Source organism: Hypanus sabinus, chromosome 6 (assembly GCF_030144855.1).
Source record: "Hypanus sabinus isolate sHypSab1 chromosome 6, sHypSab1.hap1, whole genome shotgun sequence".
Lineage (NCBI taxonomy): Eukaryota > Metazoa > Chordata > Chondrichthyes > Myliobatiformes > Dasyatidae > Hypanus > Hypanus sabinus.
The window spans coordinates 154076360-154097311 of NC_082711.1; the positions used below are offsets into that span (position 1 = coordinate 154076360).

Below are 20952 nucleotides of genomic sequence, written 5' to 3' on the forward strand. Positions count from 1 at the left end.
TACTGGTACACAGAAATGTAGAAAGACATCTCGCAAAGAGGCGTCTAGCCTTTAACCAGTATACACAAGTAAGGTAAGCAAAGTTATTGATTTAGTAGCATTCAGCGGAGTGCTGGATCTTAGTAGCACTGAAGGTGAATCTCACAGATGTCTTACTTGAATAACTTACTGATCCTGTACCAGCAAGAGAACAAATACTGAAACTATGCAATGGAAAGAAAATGTGACTGTCACTTTCTGGAGGTCAGTGATTCTTACAGCACACTACATTGTTGATTTATTTACGCCTGGAAGAGGACTTCCTGCTCAGGCAGAACGGATGTATGAGTACAAGGTCCAGAAACAGTGAGAGCTCGAATTTGGAACCACTGAGAGGGTGTGGTCCTAGAATCCTGAAACGCTACTGAGGGCTGGCAGGAGGAGTAAAGATAAAGCAAGTTAAAGGATGAGAATTTGTACCTTTCGACAGGATAGGTATCAGAGAATAAAAGTTTGCCTGCGAACTAGATCTTCATCCAAATGAATTTCATAAAGTTGTACTGCAAAGAAACTGGCCTTTTGGCTCATTATGTTCATACTAACCATTTTATCATCTACACTAGTGACATCTGTCCTCACTGGGTCAATATCCTTCTATGCCTTGGCTATACAAGTATCTGTTTGAATGTCTCTTAAACACAGTGCCTGTATTGGACTCCATCACCTCCTCTGGTAGTCAGATATCAACTACTGTGTTTAAAAAAAAAACTTCCTCTCATCTTAAACTGATTCCATTTTTTTGTGGATAACACAAACATGGGAAAAGCATTTTGGTTATCTACTCTTCACTATGTCTTTTATCACTCTTGATTCCAGACAACATCTTGGCAAAGATCTCCTGCATTCTCTCCGATGCAACCACATCCTTCCTATAGTCATATCAACCAGAACTGCAAACAATGCTTTAGGTATGGTCTGTTGGATCTCCACTTAATTTTTGATCTTTAGGCTCTTCTGGGAGTCAACAATTGCAAGCAGTCTTAATTCCAAGATTTCAATTTATTTTAGAGTACAAATATACAAATATTAGGCTAACTAAATAAAGAGCTAAGAAATATTGCTAACAGGGGAATTATTCCTAGGATAAAGGAATAAAGAAGAGGCTAAAATGGTGCCCCTGAAAAATCTATCACTTTTATAGACAAGATAAGAACGTCCTTAGATAAACTAGTTAATAGGCTACATAATTAAAATAATTACATCATGTAGGTAATGCGCTAATACTTAGCCAATGAAAAATCAGGAAGTTGATAGCTTCACCCCACCTTCTCCTGTCTTCTATCATTTTGGATTTCCCCCTCCTATTTTCAAATCTCTTACTATCTTTTCTTTCAGTTAGTCCTGACGAAGGGTCTCAGCCTGAAACTTCGACAGTGCTTCTTCCTACAGATGCTGCCTGGCCTGCTGTGTTCCACCAGCATTTTGTGTGTTGCTTGAATTTCCAGCACCTGCAGATTTCCTTGTGTTTGCGAAGCTGATAAACTGTTGGGTTAGCTGCTATATTGCTTTCTGCCAGTGAGTGTGAAAGATTTATGAGTTTGTTAAAAAGTGAAAATCTTATAAAAAGTATTATTTTTTAAAAAAGTAGATTCCAAAAGGTCTGACCAGTGTTTTGTAAAGTTGCAACATAACATCACAATTTTAATATTCTATGTCCCAATTTATGAAGCCAAGCATGCTTTCTGCAATCACCCATCTACCTGTGTTGCCAGTTTTAGATTCCATAGTATCCTACCATTTGGATTATAGTGATCATGAGATTGTGGTAGATTATGACAAAATCCTACCGCTTGGACTAAGACCACATTTGGAATATGAGTTTTTGGGCCCCCTATCTGAGAATGGAGGTGCTAGCATCAGAGGGTGACCAGAGGAGATTCACATGAATTAAGCTGGGAATGAAGAAGTTAGCATCTGCTCCTGTGACATATGGTCTTATTTTATATGTCCTGCCACTAACTGGCTTCCCTAAAAGCATCACTTCTCACTTGTTAGGACTCAATTCCAATTGCAAATGCGCTGTGCAACTTTCCATCTGATCCCTACCCTGTCTTCTTTGCCATCTACAAACTGCCAATTTAGTGGTATCTGCAAATGTACTAATAATATATCTATATTTGCTTTCAAGTAAATAATATATAATCATACATCATTAACAACAAAAATACCAGCAGATATCCTGTGGTACACCCATCTTCACAGACTCACAATCAGAAAAGCTTCCTTCCACAACCAGCTCTTGCCTCCTATTATCAAACCAATTTTGGATCTAATTAGCCAGCTCACCCTGGGTCAGCACTTAGGACCCTGCAGGAGCTTGAAAAAAGCCTTATTAAAGAAGGGTCTCGGCCCGAAATGTTGACTGCTCATTTCAACAGATGCTGCCCGACCTGCTGAGTTCATCCAGATTTTGTACGTGTTGATTTGACCACAGCAACTGCACTGTACTTTGTGCTTACTAAAGACTATTTAGTTAGTGTATCATCAATCTTCTTAGTTAACTCCTTTAAAAAAAAAACACAGAATTGGGAAGTGCAAAATGGAAGTCACCTCAGGGGTTAGAAATATATGTGATGATTGTTCAGGAAGGGATAAGCAGAGTCAGAAACCCAGGTCAGGGTTGAACATAGCTTTCAAGTTGCCAAAAGTCTGCTTCATCCTAATATAGCAAAGAAATTCGGTAAAAATAAACTACAAAAGCTTCTCAAAAACAAACACAAGTGCAAAAATGGCCTAAGGTGACAAGATTTTTCCACCATTGACATGTTACAGAACAAACTATCCTTGACGAAAGACAACAAAGAAGTGGGCTCCAGAAAAGCAATAAAGACCATTTTGCTAGTAGATTAATTAGATGATAACAGCAATGTCTGTACAAAACATTTGTTAAAAGCTAAATGCAATCAATAATGCTGAAAGAGTGCGACTTGATAATGGCTAATTTTTCACTGTTGTCATGACATTTTTAATTGTCTTTTTCCTACCAACACAACCTCCATCCATCATTTTAATTAAGGTGATACATTGCAACCAGTTTAACAATAGGTTCATCTTTTGAGCCTATATTCATATATTTTATATTCATTTTTGTATGTAGATATGCAGTAAACATTCCCCACATTTGGATAATTTTGGGTAGTGGTGCACTTTATAGTAAAATTATGATTCAAAATTCCCTTAAAATTCATGGTAATGGTAATTATTATAATTATATTTAACAATAGTCCAAATCTATACAATTAAAAACACCATCAGTGAAGAGACTATGCAGCATCCACGCCAGGACCACAAAATTCAGAAACAGATGTTTCCCTGAAGCCATCAGGCTGATCAAAACCTCCGCCTACAAACCCACCTCTCCACCCACCACCAATACATGCTCATCATCTGGTATCATTTTATGTACATATAATCAGTCTATGTATACAACAGGTACTTGTACATTGTGTTTTATAGGATTGCTTTTATATTTATTGAGTTTTTTGTTATGCTCTGTATGTTTATTGTGTTTTTTTAATGCTGTATCCGATTTGGAGTAACAACCATTCTGTTCTGCTTTACTGCAGAATGCAGAATGACAAACAATCGTGAATCTCGAACTTAAGAACCAGGAGGTAAGGGCCCCTCCAGCCTGCTTCACCATTCAATATGATCGTGGCTGATCTGATCATGGGCTTCAACGGTTTTTGCCCTGTGCTTCAATGCGAATAACCCAGCATGCTTGGGACTTTAGTGGTCCTAGACAAGCCAATTTTCTGTACAATTGGATGTTACTCCAATTAATATGCAACCATACTTTGACTCACCTTATTTACATGTTACACAGTAGTATAATAGATTCTCTATTAAACGTTGAGTTTAAATAGTTCAGGAAGTATACAAGCACTTCAGACCTTGATTTCAGCAGTAAACTTACCCAGGTTCCTCAGCAATGAAGGTCCAGACCCCAGCCTTCATGCCAGCAGCACAAGCCCATTGTCCTGACCCCAGCCAATTTTGAATTTGGAAAAGAGAACGCTGTACCAATGACAAAAAAAACTCAGGTACTATTACAAAAGTATTGCCTCAAAAATATTGCAGCAATACTGTGATTTCAAATCTGTTGTTTCTGAGACAGTTAAGACTGGTTCAATTAAGATATTCACTGATACATTGAACTACGTGCTTGGAAACAAAGAATTTCAAGACCTGCCAATTCTTGTTGACATCATTGGAACATTTCAATCTTGTAGCGCTGACTACAAGCATGGATTCAATCTGATGAATTCAATCAAATATAAATCCAGAAACAGACTGGAAGTAGAACATTTGGATGATCTAATGAGGAGTAAGACATATGTTGCATCAGGATGCAAAATTAATTTGGATAGCGTTCATAGACATAGGATTTGTAATACAGATAAGAAAAAGTTCATGAAACTTGAAAGATTTTTTTGTTGAATTGAATTGACTTTATTACTTATATCCTTCATATAAATGGAGAGTAAAAATCTTTACGTTACATCTCCATCTAAATGTGCAATGTGCAATTATAGTAATTTAATATAAATATTATGTACAACAGGATAGTCAATATAATATAGAAATACAGTTGCGTCAACATGAGTTAAGCAGTCTGATGACCTGGTGGAAGAAGCTGTCCCAGAGCCTGTAGGTCCTGGCTTTTATTCTGCAGTACCATTTCCCAGATGGGAGCAGCTGGAACAGTTTGTGGTTGGGGTGACTCGGGTCCCCAATGATCCTTCGGGCCCTTCTTATACACTTGTCTTTGTAAATGTCCTGAACAGTGGGAAGTTCACATCTACAGATGTGCTAGGCTGTCCACACCACTCTCTGCAGAGACCTGCGATTGAGGGAGGTACAGTTCCCATACCAGGCAGTGATGCAGCCAGTCAGGATGCTCTCAATTGTGCCCCTATAGAAAGTTCTTAGAATTTGGGGGCCCACACCAAACTTCTTCAACCCTCTGAGGTGAAAGAGGCGCTGTTGTGCCTTTTTCACTACACAGCCAGTATGTACAAATCACATGAGATCCTCGGTGATGTTTATGCCGTGGAACTCAAAGCTGGTCACCCCTTTTTCAATTATCTTTCTCTGTATCAGATTGTTATTGTATGTTTATTTTTGCACTGTATCAATGTTCTTCATTTTGATCTGGGGTTTTTTTATTTGTAGTTATGTAGAAAATGTATAAAAAAACTAATAAAAAAAAGCTGTTCACCCTCTCAACCCCAGATGTATTGATGTCAATACTGTATTTCATTGTACGCTTCAATTAATAAAATCGTAAGTATGGGATTTTTCAATTTTCATTCTACATATTCATAGTGTGCATTTTACACCTGTGCAGCACCTGCCCTTATGTGTCCCACATGTGGGCGAGCTTTCAGGGCCCGGATTGGCCTCACCAGTCACCTCCGGACCCACAGTCACAAACCCTCCACCAGGCAGAAGTCGTGGTCGTCTTCGACTCCAAAGGACGAACAACATTACAAAACAAACATTGAAAGTGTCATGCAGTTTTCAGGCCATGTAAGAAGTTCCTGCACAGAGCAACGGTTAGTCTGCACAGGTGTAAAAAAAAATCCAGAAGGAACGTTGCTCAAGAAGACAGCATCCATCATTAAGTATCCAGCTCATGATGAAATGGCAGAGCAGACTCGATGGGCCGAATGGCTGACTTCTGCTCCTTTGTCTTATGGTCTAAGAATCCTCACCACCCTGGGCATGCCCTCTTCTTGTTACTACCAGCAGAGATGAGGTACAGGAACCCAAAAAGGCACACTCAACATTTTAGGATTGGCTTTTTCTACTCTGCCATCAGTTTTCTGAATGGTCCAGAATCAAGAGTCAGGTTTAATATCACCAGCATACATCATGAAATTTGTTAACTTTGTAGCAGCAGTACTGTGCAATACACAATAGAGAAAAAAATGAATTACAGTAAATATATATATATACACGCATACACATGAGTGTGTGTATATTAAAAAGGTAAAATTAAAAATAGTGCAAAAACAGAAATAATTTTAAAAACATAATCTAGTGCTTGTGAGTTCATTACGAACATTAGCAATTGGACGACAGAGGGGAAGAAGCTGTTCCTGAATCGCTGAGTGTGTGTGTGCCTTCAGGCTTCTGTACTTTTTTCCTGACGGTTACAATGAGAAGAGGGCATGTCCTTGGTGGTGAGGATCCTTAATAATGGACAACCCCTTTCTGAGGTACCATTCTTTGAAAATGTCTTGGATACAATGGAGGCTAGTACCCAAGATAGAGATAAATAATTTTACAACTTTCTGTATCTTCTTTCGATCCTGTGCAGTAGCACCCCACCCCATACCAGACATTGATACAGCCTGTCCAAATGCTCTCCATGGTATATCTGTTGAAGTTTTCAGTTTTGGTTTAGATGACAAACCAAATCTCAAATTCCTAATGATATATAGCCACTGCCTTGCCTCCCTTGTAACATGTGGTTATTTGAGTTACTGTTGCCTTCATGTCAACTTGAACCAGTCTAGCCATTCTCCTCTGAGCTCTCTCATCAACAAGGCATTTTTTGCCCACAGAACTGCCACTCACTGGATTTTTTTTGTTTTTCAGACCATTCTCTGTAAACTCGAGAGACTGTTGTGCATGAAAATCCCAGGACGTCAGCAGTTTCTAAGATACTCAAACCACCTCTCTTGCCAACTCTGACATTTCATCGGAACAAGTGAACCTCTTGACCATGTCCACATAATTTTATACGATGAGTTGCTACCACACAATTGGCTGATTGGATACTTACATTAATGAGGTGTACCTCATTAATAGGGCCACTGAGTACATGTTAGCGATAATGAACCTAATGACTGGTTTTGATTCTAGTTGCACATCCAGGTTGAATTCTGAACCACTAGATAACAATCTGCACTAATAACTGGGCCAGATAATAGACTACCATTTTTTTACTGCACCTCAAATCAGAATAAAATTGTTCAGTTTTTAAAACCCTTCATTAAAACAAGTTGTAAAAAATTCACACCATAATGCGAGAAGAAAACCCTTCTCATCTCAGTCTGGTGTAAAATCCAGTAACTACCCTGTCAATATTCCTCAAAATTTCATGCTTTAGTGAGATCACCTCCTTTGTTTTGCAATCCAAGGAACATATGTTTATTTTGGTGAACTTTCCTTCCTAAAACAGCAGTCATCTTAAAACTAACCTTCACTGCACTTCATCAAAGCCAATTATACCATTGGCTAACTAAAGCAAAAACCATATGGCATGCTCCAATCAATCCCTGTACAGATGCAGCTACACTTCCTCTCCTGTGATTATTTCCCTTGCATTAAAGGGTGGTGTATTATTTGCCTACTTAATTACTTCCTCTGCCTGCATGTAATTTCATATTTGTTTGTACAGGCATTTCTGATTATTAAGATTAATAGTCACACAGTTTTTAAACAACACCACTTTGTCATAATCTCACTGTGTTCTATATGCTACCTTTCTACCTACTCATTTAACCTCTTCTATTTTCTGAATCTCAGTCTCACCACTGTTGGATATATTATATTCAGTCCCTTCTCTTACATCATTAATAGAGATTGCATGTAATTGCAAACCCAGAAACAATCACTCAGATAAATTATAGCTTGTCAACCTGAAAATGGCTTATGCTTTATATTCGCTCTCCAAGACCTCTAAGGTAGTCTTCGACCTCATGAGGTCTCATCATGTGCAGTACCCTGTCATGTGGCATCTTACAAAATGTCTTATGCAAGTCCAGATACATTATATCCACCGGCTCCCCTTCAGCTACATTAGTGGTTGCATCCACAAAGAATTCTTAAATATTTCTTACACTGTGATTATTCATGATAAGTTTTAGTTATCATGCGGTTTATAATGAGTTCAGCGTTTTGTTAATAAATGGTGTTGTTACAGCAGCTGACTCGGATTGTTGAATTCACTGTTTTCAACTCTCGCGACCCTTCTGAAAAATGAAAACTGATGACTATACTTTTTCTGAAGTTACCCATTTTGGAAACCTAGGATACAGACAACAGGTCCAGGGGATTTGTAAGATCATAGTCCTGTGAGTTTGGCTTGGACAATTTTTGTTTTCGTTCACTCTTGCCCCTTAATTACCTACAATTTTATGTTTGCTTTTAAAGGGTTTCTTCTTCTGTGAAGACAAGTACAGCAACTTCCTAATGCCCAAATGTTAATTCTTTAACTCTGATTCTGAGGGAGTAATTCTAATTATTGTTATGTTTATTTACTTGCCTGTAGAAGTTCTAATTAGCAGTTGCTTATATTCCACTGTCACCCTCATTATCAGATAGATTACAAATTATTCCATTTAATACAAAATATTTCAGAAATCTCTACAACTTGTAAGAGCTACTTCTAAATACAGCAAAACCCAGTTAATCTGGCACATTTTGGAGACCAGTGGTGCCAGACTAGCAGATTTTCTGAGCGCTTGGATGATATTTTGATTACTGCCCCAACACACTTTCAACTCAATTTTTTAAGAATACTGCACAGCAGTATAATACAGCTTCCAGTGATTTTAGGGAGCATAAGAAACAGAGCCCCAGTGAGTTTCAAGCAAGTACATGAGACATCACCTAATAAACCAAACATTAACCCATCAGGATTTCCAAATAATTAGATAGCAAATTGAGTTTTACTGTGCCCTATCAACATTACTCTTAGGATATTGCATTTAGTGTGACTTTTCTTTTGTTGTGAACCTAAAAGAGAACAAAAGCACAAAAGGCGAAACCAAATCTTTATTATCATTATCTACTCAACCACAGATTTCAAATCAATTCCCTCAAATGAAAGTGCATTATCATCTGCAAAATTTGCCTATCAATTTCACACTGTAGATTATGAAAGAGGGTAATGACTTCTGTACTTTCAAAATATCATAATTATTACACCATTCAGGACCCAGTTCTTAGACTTCCTTGAAACTCAGTGAGGCTCTGTTGCCCCGTATTCCCTAAAGATCAGCAAGTTCACTGGAATGAGAAGCCCAAGGGCTTCCATAGCAAAAGAATAGCAAGAGACAAAAATCGATCTTCTTGAAGATCGGCGTGGTCATGGAGCTGAAAGAGATAGGGGAGATCATAAATGAATTTGTTTCATCTGTATTTTACTCGAGAGATGCGCACATAATTTGCAGTACTGAGGCAAAAGTGTAGTGTGGTCATGGACCGTGTACAGATTTCAGAGGAGGAACTGTTTGCTGTCTTGAGGTGAATTAGGGAGGATAAATCACCAGGCAATGACAAGGTGTCCTCCTGGAACTTGAGGGAAGCTAGTGCAAAATTTGCAAGGTCTCTAGCAGAGATAATTAGAACGTCACTAGTTATGGGTGAGATGCCAGACAAGTGAGAAGGGCAGCATTGATTCTTTGTTTAGGACAGGCTCTAAGAATAAGCCAGGAAATTATGGAGCCCGACATTAGTCACGGGTAAATTACTGGGAAGTATTTTAAAAGACAGGATATACCAGGCTTTCTCAGCCTCTTTGCCCTGGAGGAAGCCTTGTGATAATGTTCACGTTTCAGGTAACCCCTGCGTAAAAATTATTATATCTACTACTCATGATACATTAGTGTGATCAATAAATTATAGATATAATAGTCAAGAAATAATGAGTGGAGAATGAAGTTTTAGCCAACCTTTGTTGAAAATAAACAGATAATTATGGTTAGCTTACCTTTCTTGAAATTAATCTCTTTCTTTCCCCTTCATAAATGTTAAAAACTCATAAGGCAAACATGAGAAATTTCTGTTAAATAACTGGCTTAAGCAAAAATGGAACTTAATTTTTCTAAAGGTAGGCTTGGTAGATTTAATTTAAGGTTGTAAATTTATTTTAATAAATGCTATTTATAACAAAAATTTATTGACAACATTGAATAGTAGCCCCCTCGTGGCATTTACAACCCACCTCGGATCACCATTGACAACCACTCTCTCACCATGGTTGAGCAGTTCACCTAACTGGGCAACACCATCTCAAATGACCCTGTGGTAGTAAAGGAGCTAACAGTGCCTTTGGGGGCCTCCGGAAATGCGTGTGGAAGGATGACCAGCTGCGCCTGTCCACGGAAACCCAGGCGTGCCGGGCTGCCATCATTACAACACTACTGCACAGCTCCTTAGCCTGGGTCTTGTACCACAAGCAAGTCCAGTTGCTCGAACGCTTCTATTAGCACTACCTCCACTTCACCATGGGTATCAGCTGACATGATCGTGTCTCCAACAACGACGTCATGGAGAAGGCTCAACTTCCGACCACTGAAGCCATTTTGGTGCTCAGGCAGCTCTGAATGGACAACTCCAGGTTATCTACGGAGAACTTTCTGAGGGCAAGGGAGATTATTAGTGCCCCACACGAGAGGTGCAAAGACCAACTTAAGCTGCAGCTCCCTCAAGCAAATATTGAGGTCAACAAGTGGCAGCACCTGGCTTGCGACAGAGACCGCTGGAGAACGCTGATCCACGGCGCAGCCAAGAATCCTGAGGAATCCAGAAAAGTGACTGCTGAAGAGGAGATACAGAAAGGATCCTACTACCCAAGAGCCCTCATCCCAGCTGTTTCCGTGTCCGTACTGCTCCAGAGTCTGCAGATCCAAAATTGGCATCTACAGTCAACAACGATGCTCCTGAGGACTCTTCTTCCCTCCTGATCTTCGCAAGTGAAGAACCAGCCATCACCATCATTGAACATGAAACCTTTTCAATTTCTGGTACTGAATCTTGTCCTAGCATTTTACCCACTGTAATCTTACATGCTGCCATTATTAGGCTCTCTCTGTGTGACTTTTCCTTTTCTGGGTAATAAGTTCTGCTACTAAATAACCTGCCTCCTTGTCCCCTTTACTGACTGTGACTTTATGAACAAAAGGTTTACTCTGTTTGTTTTGAGATTCCAATAGCTATTTAAAATAATCAGCACTTTTATAAGTCATATGGCTGTGATTGTAGTTAAGTGTCAATTTCAATTTTGCTGCATTTGTAAGTTGTTTGCCACAGACTGGGCACAATGGTATCAGACAACTTGGATCCCCAGTCCAAGTAAAACCCATTGATAAGTAGCTTTCACTGTAAAGACGGACTTTTTTGGGTCTGTTGTTGCACTAGTGCAGTGAAATGACTCAGAAGACAGTAACTCAAAAATCACCACATTGGACTATCAGACGTGTCGGTAAAACACAGGGGTTAATAAAATATAAAAATAGATGTGTCCATTAAATGCTCAGAAAACACACTTCACACTCCGTATCAGCCTACCATCCTCTCCTCTGTGGGATACAGTGCTCACCAATTATCAACAGCCTCCCCTATCTCAGGTCAAAAACTGAGAATGGGACTAGGCAGGATATCAGGCTAGCACGGACTAGATGGGCAGGAGGCCTGTTTCTGTGCTGGAGTGCTCTATAACTCATGACTACATTCAATATTGAGAGAAGGTTAAAACAATGAATCTATTCAGCTCGTAATAACCTTCATTAACCACCCACCTTTGACCATTATTCCAATATCCCATTCATCTTCCTCTATTTTTACTTTACCACACTGATCAGTCATGAGTAACAAGCATTCTTTAAAATAAACTTAAAGCAATTGTGTATTCTGGATTAATGTTGATCCTCATCCTTTCAAATCTCCCTTGTTCTCTATCATTCATCCTCACTTTCCAGCACTGATGAAAGCCCATTGATCTGAAATGTAAGTTCTGCTTCTCTCTACACACTCTCTTTTATTTTTCGTTTGGATTTCCAGCATCTGTTTTTTGACTTACTTTTCTTTCAGTCTTTCTCTCTTCCCATACAATTTTCATACTTTCAAGACCTATGACTGCTTATACACTATCAACACCTCCCACTTGGTCTCATTTCTTTTGCACTCAAATTTTATTAAATATTCATTAGTTCAAGACTTGGATGCTTAACTGTACTCTTCAATAAATGAAAAGGACACAAGAAGAAATCCAACAAAAAGTGCATAAGATATGGATTCAAAATTCAAATTATTTCAATTTGAACTGCACCTCATTAAAAATATCAAACCGGGTAATGAATGTGGATTGGTGAAATGTTAAATGATGGACACTGATCTATGCAACAAAACCAAGTGCTGATTGTGTAGCTCGAGATTACTGCCTGCGTCATGCCAGGTGAGGATTGAAATGGGAAGATAGAACAGATTAACACAAGGCAGTGCAGAAGATATGGCTTTGTGAATGTGGATCATGAGCATTGCTTCTGAATTAGGTGGGATATGTAAAAGAAGAACTGGTTACAACAAACTGAGTAAGAAGGGTTGTTCTTGCTGTTTGGAAGAGTTTATCTACTGTTGCTGTGGAGGGTGATAGGGAACGAGGGCTGATCCAAGCTCCAATGTCATTAGATTTACCTGTGAGCTCCTTGCATTAAAGTAAAGGCAGCTGAGCCTGCTCACTTGTTCTTGCTTCTTAACCAGTCTCCGTATGTTCTGCCTTCTGGGCTTGCCTGATCCATCCTCAACATCTCCCCACCTACCGCACAATGCTAGATTTATGATGTTATTCTAATTATGGAAATGGCTTGGGAGAAGGGCAGGACTAGTAGCATAGTAGCCCATGCTATGGAAACTTCACATGTGACAGACAGAATGTAAAAAAGGAGGGGAAAGTTGCACTACTGATTAAAGAGAATAAGGCAATATTTTCAAGAGATCATCCAATGAGGTCATATGAGTAGACTTCAGTAGAAATGCAATCATTTTGCTGGGGAGTTACATTACAAGCCTTCTAACTGTCTGCAGGAAAAAGAAAAATGAGTGTGTAAACTAACTGCAGAATGATGTAAATGCAGCAGGGGGATTTTAACTTGCTCAGAATTAACCAGGACCGTCTTAATGCAAGGGTCCAAGATGGAACGAAATGTCTTAAGTTCATCCAAGAACATGTTTTGAGACAGTATGTCGAGAGTTCTACTGGAAACTGAGAAGCACTCAGCCTTATCCTGGGAATTTAAACCAGGCAAGTGGTGGAAGGGAACTCTTTGGGAACAGTGACCATAATAGAGTAAATTTCTAGGTAGTTAAGGATAAAGTTGGTCCTTAAGTTAAGGTCTTTTGACCTTAAGGATTGGTTGAGGAGCAGGTAGTGTTGAGGAAACAGGTAGGATGCAAAAGGACTTAGACAGATTAGGAGAATGGGCAAGAAAGTGGCAAATGGAATACAATATTGGAAAATGCATGGTCATGCACTTTGGTAGTAGAAATAAATGTGCGGACTATTTCCTAAACAGGGAGAAAATCCAGGAATCTGAGATGCAGAGGGACTTGGGAGTCCTTGGCAGACTTGGAGACTCGGCAGACACCCTGAGGGTTAACTTGCAGGTTGAGTCAGTGGTGAGGAAGGCAAATGCCATGTTCACATTCATTTCAAGAGGTCTAGTATACAAGAGCAATAATGTGATGGAGAGGCTTTATCAGGCACTGGTGAGGCTTCACCTTGAATTTTGTGAACAGTTTTGGGCCCCTCATCTTAGAAAAGATGTGATGACATTGGAGGCGGTCCAGAGGAGGTTGACAAGAATAATTCCAGGAACTAAATGGTTATCATACAAGGAACATTTGATGGCTCTGGGTCTGTACTCACTGGAACTCAGAAGGATGAAGGAGGATCTCATTGAAACCTTTCGAATGTTGAAAGACCTAGACAGAGTAGATGTGGAAAGGATATTTCCCATGGTGAGAGAGTCAAGGACAAGAGGGCACAGGCTCAGGATAGAGGGGCACCCTTTCAAAACAGAGATGTGGAGAAATTTCTTTAGCCAAAGGACGGTGAATTTGTGGAATTTGTTGCCACATGCAGCTGTTTAGGCCAGGTCATTGGGTGTATTTAAGGCAGAGATTGATAGATTCTTGACTGGACATGGCATCAGAGGTTACAGGGAGAAGGCTGGGATCTGGAAAAAAAAAAGGATCAGCCATAATTGAATGGCGGAGCAGACCCAATGGGCCAGATGACCAAATTCTGCTCCTATGTCTTATGGCCTTATTGTCTTAATTAGCGGAGGATTTATTTCAATAGTGGAAGAAAAGCCTGGCAGCAGTAAATTGGGAGTAGATGCTTGCGAGTCAAATGACGCCCGATAAGTGGTAGTCTTTTAAGAGAGTTAGTAAAGCAAGGCCAGCACGTTCCATTGAGGGTGAAAAGCAAGATTAGGAAAACGTTCTCAACAAAGGACATTGAAGATTTAAATCAGGAAAAGAAATATGTGGTGGGTATAGAGAACTGGGATCGACGAAGTCTCCTAGGGAACATAGAATGTGTTGGAGAGAAGTTAAGCAAGAAAGTAGGAGGATAAAAAGGAGCCATGGAAGAAGGTTGAGGAGAATCACAAGACATTTTATAAGTGTATTAGGTGCAAGACAATGAGAGTGGATCCCCTTCAACACCAAGTAATCTACGTGTGGATGCCTCAAAAAGGCAGCATCCATCCTTAAGGACTTCCATCATCCAGGACATGCCCTCTCCTCATTGCTACCATTAAGGAGGTGATACAGGAGCCTAAAGACACCCACTCTATGTTTCAGGAACAGATTCTTTCTGTCTGCCATCAGATTTCTGAGTGGACAGTGAACTCACGAACACTACCTCACTATTCTTCCTCTTCTCTTTTTGCACTATTTATCCAAATAATATTTTTAAAATACATAATCTATAATTAATAGTATTTTTATTATCATGTATTGCAATGTACTGCTGCAACACAGCAAGAAATTTCACGACATATACCAGTGATACTAAAGCTGACTCTGACAACCTGCTAAATTATTATTTCTCCTCAATATTCACCAAGGATGTGGACAACAGTGAATTCAGGGAGTGACAAATAAGAATTTAGTCCAGGTCACTATTAAGGAGGAGGTGTTTGATGTCATGGGACATGCAAGGGTTCACAGTTACCCACAACCAAGTATATAGAGTATCATGTTGACAGTTGGAGTACAACACTCATGATTGACTGCAACCAACGGAGGGCCTCAAGGATGTGACCAGAGCTGCCTCAAAAGTGGCAATAAATCAAAATATAGAGGGAGATTGGAAGTCTGGCTGAATGGTGCAATAACCACCACCCCTCACTCAACATCAGCAAAATCAAAGAGCTGTTGATTGAATACAGGAGGAAGAAGCCAGAAGTCCATATGCCAGTCCTCATTAGGGGACAGAAGGAAGAAAATGTCAGTAACTTCAAATTCCTTGACATTACCATCTCAAGGACGTACTGTTGAGACTTTATAAAGCACTGATGAGGCCCCACTTGGAGTACTGTGAGCAGATTTGGGGCCCACATCTTAGGAAGGATATGCTCAAACTGGAGAGGGTTCAAAGGGGGTTCATGAAAATGATTCCAGGATTGAATGGCTTGTCATATGAAGAGTGTTTGATGGTTCTGGGCCTGTATTCACTGGAATTCAGAAGAATGAGAGGTGACCTCATTGAAACCTATGGAATAGTGAAAAGCCCTGATAGAGTGAGAGAGTCTAAGACTAGAGAACACATCCTCAGAACAGAGGGGCGTCCTTTTAAAACTGAGATGAGGAGGAACTTCTTTAGCCAGAGCGGTGAATCTGTGGAATTCTTTGCCACAGGCAGCTGTGGAAGCCAAATCTTTATGTGTATTTAAGGTAGAGGTTGATAGATTCTTGATTGGTCAGAGCATGAAGGGATACGGGGAGAATGCAGGTAATTGGGGCTGAGAGAAAAATTGGATCAGCCACGATGAAATGGCAGTGCAGAATCGATGGGCCAAATGACCTACGTCTGCTCATATAGCTTACAGTCTTAACAAAGGACTTGTTCTGGGACCAGCACATAGGTGCCATCACAAAAACGGCACGACAGCCCTTCTACTTTCTTAGAAGTCAATAATGTAACAAATGCAATTACATGTTGGGCAGAAGGGCTATTTTGTTGAAATGGAAAGATGTTTCTGCTCCTACTTTGATACAATGGTTTCCTCAGGTGCTGCTATGTCTTAGTTCGCAGAAGCTGAACTTTTGATCCTCGATTTGATTTTGAGAAAAGGTGGTGTCCATTCGCCCACTACTATCATCTGATTTGAGTTAATTAATATGGTTTCCTTCCGATTTTTCTTTAAATGGATTTGGGTTGGCAGATTGAATTTTTTTTCATAGAAGCTTGTATGATGCATAGCTCCGGGGTTATGCTCCCAATGGTTTTTTTTTTGTTTTTTTCTCCAGTTAGTAGGGGTTGTTTGTTTCTTTTTAGTTAGTAGGGGTTCTTTTTTCTTCTTTTTCTTTCAAAAATTATTCTTAACACTTTATTTTTTCTTATTATTATTGATATATTGCTTAGCTTCGTTAATCAGTTATTTGCTAATTTACTTTCTTATTGTACATAATGACATATTGACTTAATGTATCTTTTTTGTTAATCTTCAATAATAATTAATAAAGATGATCTTAAAATGTGAAAATACTTTCTTAGAAGTTCGTGGAGATTCAGCATGTCATCTAAAACTTTGACAAGCTTCTATAGATGCACAGTGGAGACTATCTTGACTGGTTGCAACATGGCCTGGTAAGGAAACACCGATGCCCAGGAACAGAAAAGTCTGCAGAAAGTGATGGATACAGCTCTGTCCATTATAGGCAAAGCACTTCCCATCATTGAGCAGATCTACAAGGAGCTGCTTTCTTGTAGCAGTACATCCATCATCCAAACCATGCTCTCTTCTCAACACTACCATCAGTTTAAGAGGTACAGGACCCATAGATCCAACACCACTAGGTTCAGGAAAAATTATTACCCTACAATCATCACCTCACTCACCTCAACCTATAGACTCACCTTCAAGGACTTTGCAACTCATATTCTCAGTTTTATTTATTTACTATTTTAATTATTTGAATGATTTGTCTTCTTTTGCACAGTGGTTGTCAGTCTTTATTGTGTATAGTTCTTTTCTTAAGTATTTATTAAGTATTTATTTTCCTGTAAACACCTGCAAGAAAATGAATCTTAAGGCAGTATATGGTGATATATATATACACACCTCGATAACCAATTTATTTTGACTTAATGACTACTGCTCCAAAACTCTGACATCATGAAGTGGTTCAAAAGGCTGGTCATGACATGCATTAACTCAAGCCTCCCAGACAGCCTTGACCCACTGCAATTTGCCAACAGATGTACGACAGACACCATCTCACTGGCCCAACAGTAATCTCTGAAGCATTTGGACAGCAAAGACAACTATGGTCGATGATTGTTTATTTGTTTATTTATTGACAGTAGCTTCACCTTCCATACTATCATTGCAAGCAAACTCATCTCCACACTAATAAATCTGAGACAAATGGGTTCTTGACTTGCTGACCACAATCTACAGGAAACAGATAGACATAAAGTCATGACAACAACCTTTCCCACAATGTCAGCAAAACAAATGAGTTGTCATTGACTTCAAGAACGGAGGCAGTGCAATGCTCCCGTTTACATCTAAGTGCTGAGGTGACGAGGGTTTCGAGTTAAGTTTCTACACGAAAACATCACCAATAGCTTGTTACGATGCAAACATAACGAAGCTCATCAGCAACTCTACTTCCTCAGGAGGCTAAAGGCCTGTCCCCTTTCACCTCAGCAATTTTTATCAAAGCACCACCGAAAACATCCCATCCGGATTCATCACAGTTTGCCATGGTAACACGTCTGCCCGGGACCGCAAGAAAACGCAGAGAGTTGGAGAAGCAGCTCAGCTCACCGTGGAAGCCAGCCTCACCTCCACTGCATCCACCTGGCTGCTTCGGTGATGCAGCAGGCATACTCAAAGATCCAACCCATCTCGGACAGTCTCTCCTCCCCATCTCTTCAGGCAAAAGATACAAAAGCCTTAAAGCAGGCTCCAGGGCAGCTTCTATCTTGTTGTCATAAGAGTATAAGATAGTTCCCTAGTACAATAAGGATATATGACCTCACAATCTACCTCATTGTCACCTTGCACCTTACCATCTATCAGCACCGCAGTCTGTACCGCAACATACCATGTAGTAATGAATTGATCATTATGTACATTATGCAAGTTTTTCCTTGTACTCCTGAACATCTGACAATAACCAATTTACCAAATAAAATCTTTTAAATACCAAATACCATCTTGTGTGAAAGATTATATTCACAGATTTTTTATTTTATGATGAGAACTACATTTCTAACACTGCACATTTGATTGGGCAACCTCAGGGTAAAATCAATAACAACCATGTAGTTATTTCAAAACAGTTATTCTACACTGTCCTTACACTATTAATTCAAAAGCAATTAACTTACTTTTTCAACAAAGTAAGCATTCAATTGAGGTCTTTAGGAAATGTTTGTTTTCTAGAAACACGTTGGGGGATGGTCAAGCTGATAACTTGTGATTTAGATCGAATGGTGATAGAACATCTATGGGGATTCCGATTAAACCAAGAACTAACCAAGGCTCTATCTAGGTTGCCTGCTAGCACCGAGCAATTAACAAGTACCAATCTCCATCTGGAAACAGCATCTATTTTGACATTTGTCATATTTTCATGGCTTTGCGATTTGGGTTCACGTTGAGTGTAGCCAATCCTAAAACTTTGCTCCCGCCCCCACAACTCTGCTGAATAACTATTGAAAGGTCAAAAACGCAATATGAAAAAAAATGCCAGCTTGTGCGTGATCTTGTTATTAACTACGGACTCTCAATACGAGAACATTTGAGCCGTGAAATGACTAAGGCAAATGCAACTGGTTGCCACAGGGACGGCAGAAGGTCCGATTCTTACAATTAATATCAAACAGTCAGAAATATATACTGTTTGGGAGTTCCTGCATAATATTTCAAATAATGGGCTAAATAGCAATGAAGTAATGGAGAGGTTTCAGTTCATATTTTTTTATCACAAAGCAAATGTTTATATTAGGCGTCCACACAATTCAGGACGCAGGATAAGCAGCATGAAGCTGAACCAGTTTAGGGGATTCGCCGTTGGTGAGCAGTCTCTCTGAACATCAGAGTCCGTTTTGGATCCATCTCCCAGGTCTGAGGGGCTGATTATTTTGCCGGGATGGCGGAAGAAGTAAAACTACTCCCAAATGTTGGCAGGCCTCGCCGCGGAGAAATCCCGGAGCAGGAAGGCCAAAAGTAACTCCTTCCCCCGGGTGTCGGGAGTCCAGCCCTCGCCTGAGCATCGAGCCAGCTGGAACGCTCCACCATCCAACCATCAGGGAAGGCGTAAATAAATCGCAGATCCCTCACAGGGAACTTACCTAGACCAGGGTGTCGGTGCAGTGGCGGGACGCGATGACACGTCTCCCTGATGGCAGGAGAGCCTCCTCTCTCTGTCCGGGGAGGGGTTCTAACTGCCGGAGATCAGCTTCGGTTGACGAGGGGGTGGGGTGGTAACCGCCCAGAAAATGGTCGTAATTTTCTTTTTTCCTTTATTCCTCAAAGGTTCTCAGTGAAGACATTCACCCGGGACTTTTATAGTCGCCGTGAAACTTCTCAAGCTGAGAGAGAGTTGTTCAGGCTGCAGATTCACCTCACCCTCCCCACACACACACCTAGCGTAACTCCTCACCTGTCAGCACTACACCTCCCTTCCGAGACTATTTGTTCGTTTTGGGGGTGCTGAACGTGATATGTGTTTAAAATGCTTAACTATTATGGCTCCATTCTATTGTTTGCAAATGTTTATAGCAACGAGAACGCGGTTACACATTCTCGTACAGACCGCGAGTGGCTACAAGTGCATTAGAGATTGCTTCGGTATACAAAAACCACATTGGCGGCAACCGCCGGTTTTTCATTTGGTTGATTGTATGTCCTGATTTGAAAATCCTTTCAAAGTTTCCAGCCTTTTTTGCACGGTAGATATTCCCGGGACTTCGCGCGCCACCTGCTGTAGAAGTGTGGTGGAGCTCCGCCCCCTTTCGCCCATTGGTCCTTCCAGCCGGCAGGTCACAGGTGTCCCGAACTCACCTGAGGTCCGTGGGGACATTTCAAAGTCAAGCACATAGCTGCTCCTGCGCTGCCAGTCGGGGACATTCACACCAGTCCAGATTTAACTAATGCGCAATAGGAAAATGATTTTTGAAAATACACATTTCGTCCCTCTTAGTTACGTTGATTAATGCATAAGGGCTGAGAAAAGGGTTAAAAGTTTTTTTTCCCCAGTTTTAATTCGAAGTTCACAAAACTGACTCGATTAGCATGCAACTTTATTTCAAAATCACTTGCATTAGGCCTAATGAACTTTGTAATCCTAATGAACTCTGTGATCCTAATGGATTAATGTTTTTATTTCAAATCTTCACTGATAAAGGCTCAAATGCAGGACAATCTCCCAAAGCTTCTAAGCTTATAGAACAAATTAGTGATAAAGACAAAGTACGTGATTTTAAGACATCACATGATGTCTGGAAGCGTTATCATAATTTGGAAACCCAGGTAACATTATAGTAAATCTTCTCTGTACTCTCTCTCTGTTTTGTTGACATCTTTCCTATAATTCGGTGACCAGAACTATACACAATACTCCAAATTCGGCCTTACCAATGCCTTGTACAATTTTAACATTACATCCCAACTCCTATACTCAATGCTCTGATTTATAAAGGCCAACACCACCCTTTTTTCACCACCCTATCCACTTGAGATTCCACCTTCAGGGAACTATGCACCATTATTCCTAGATCACTCTGTTCTACTGCATTCTTCAATGCCCTACCATTTACCACGCATGTCTTACTTGGATTATTCCTACCAAAATATAGCACCTCACACTTATCAGCATTAAACTCCATCTGCCATCATTCAGCCCACTCTTCTAACTGGCCTAAATCTCTCT

At 40.1% G+C, this 20952-nt stretch overlaps 1 protein-coding gene across 5 annotated transcripts in view; it reads right to left on the minus strand.

The window, feature by feature from the left end:
• LOC132395973 (rab effector Noc2-like) overlaps positions 1-19677 on the minus strand; it is a 234463-nt gene extending 214786 nt beyond the window's left edge. Inside the window, exons 1-2 of one of the 5 annotated variants that reach the window (XM_059973218.1) lie at positions 19373-19672; positions 3956-4056 (exon numbers count right to left, since the gene is read on the minus strand). The gene's annotated coding sequence lies outside the window, so the exon portion shown is untranslated. Of the gene's footprint in view, positions 1-3955; positions 4057-19372 lie in introns of all 5 variants that reach the window. The other 4 variants (XM_059973219.1, XM_059973221.1, XM_059973217.1 and 1 more) reach the window with 4 other exon arrangements.
• Positions 19678-20952: the final 1275 nt, after the last annotated feature.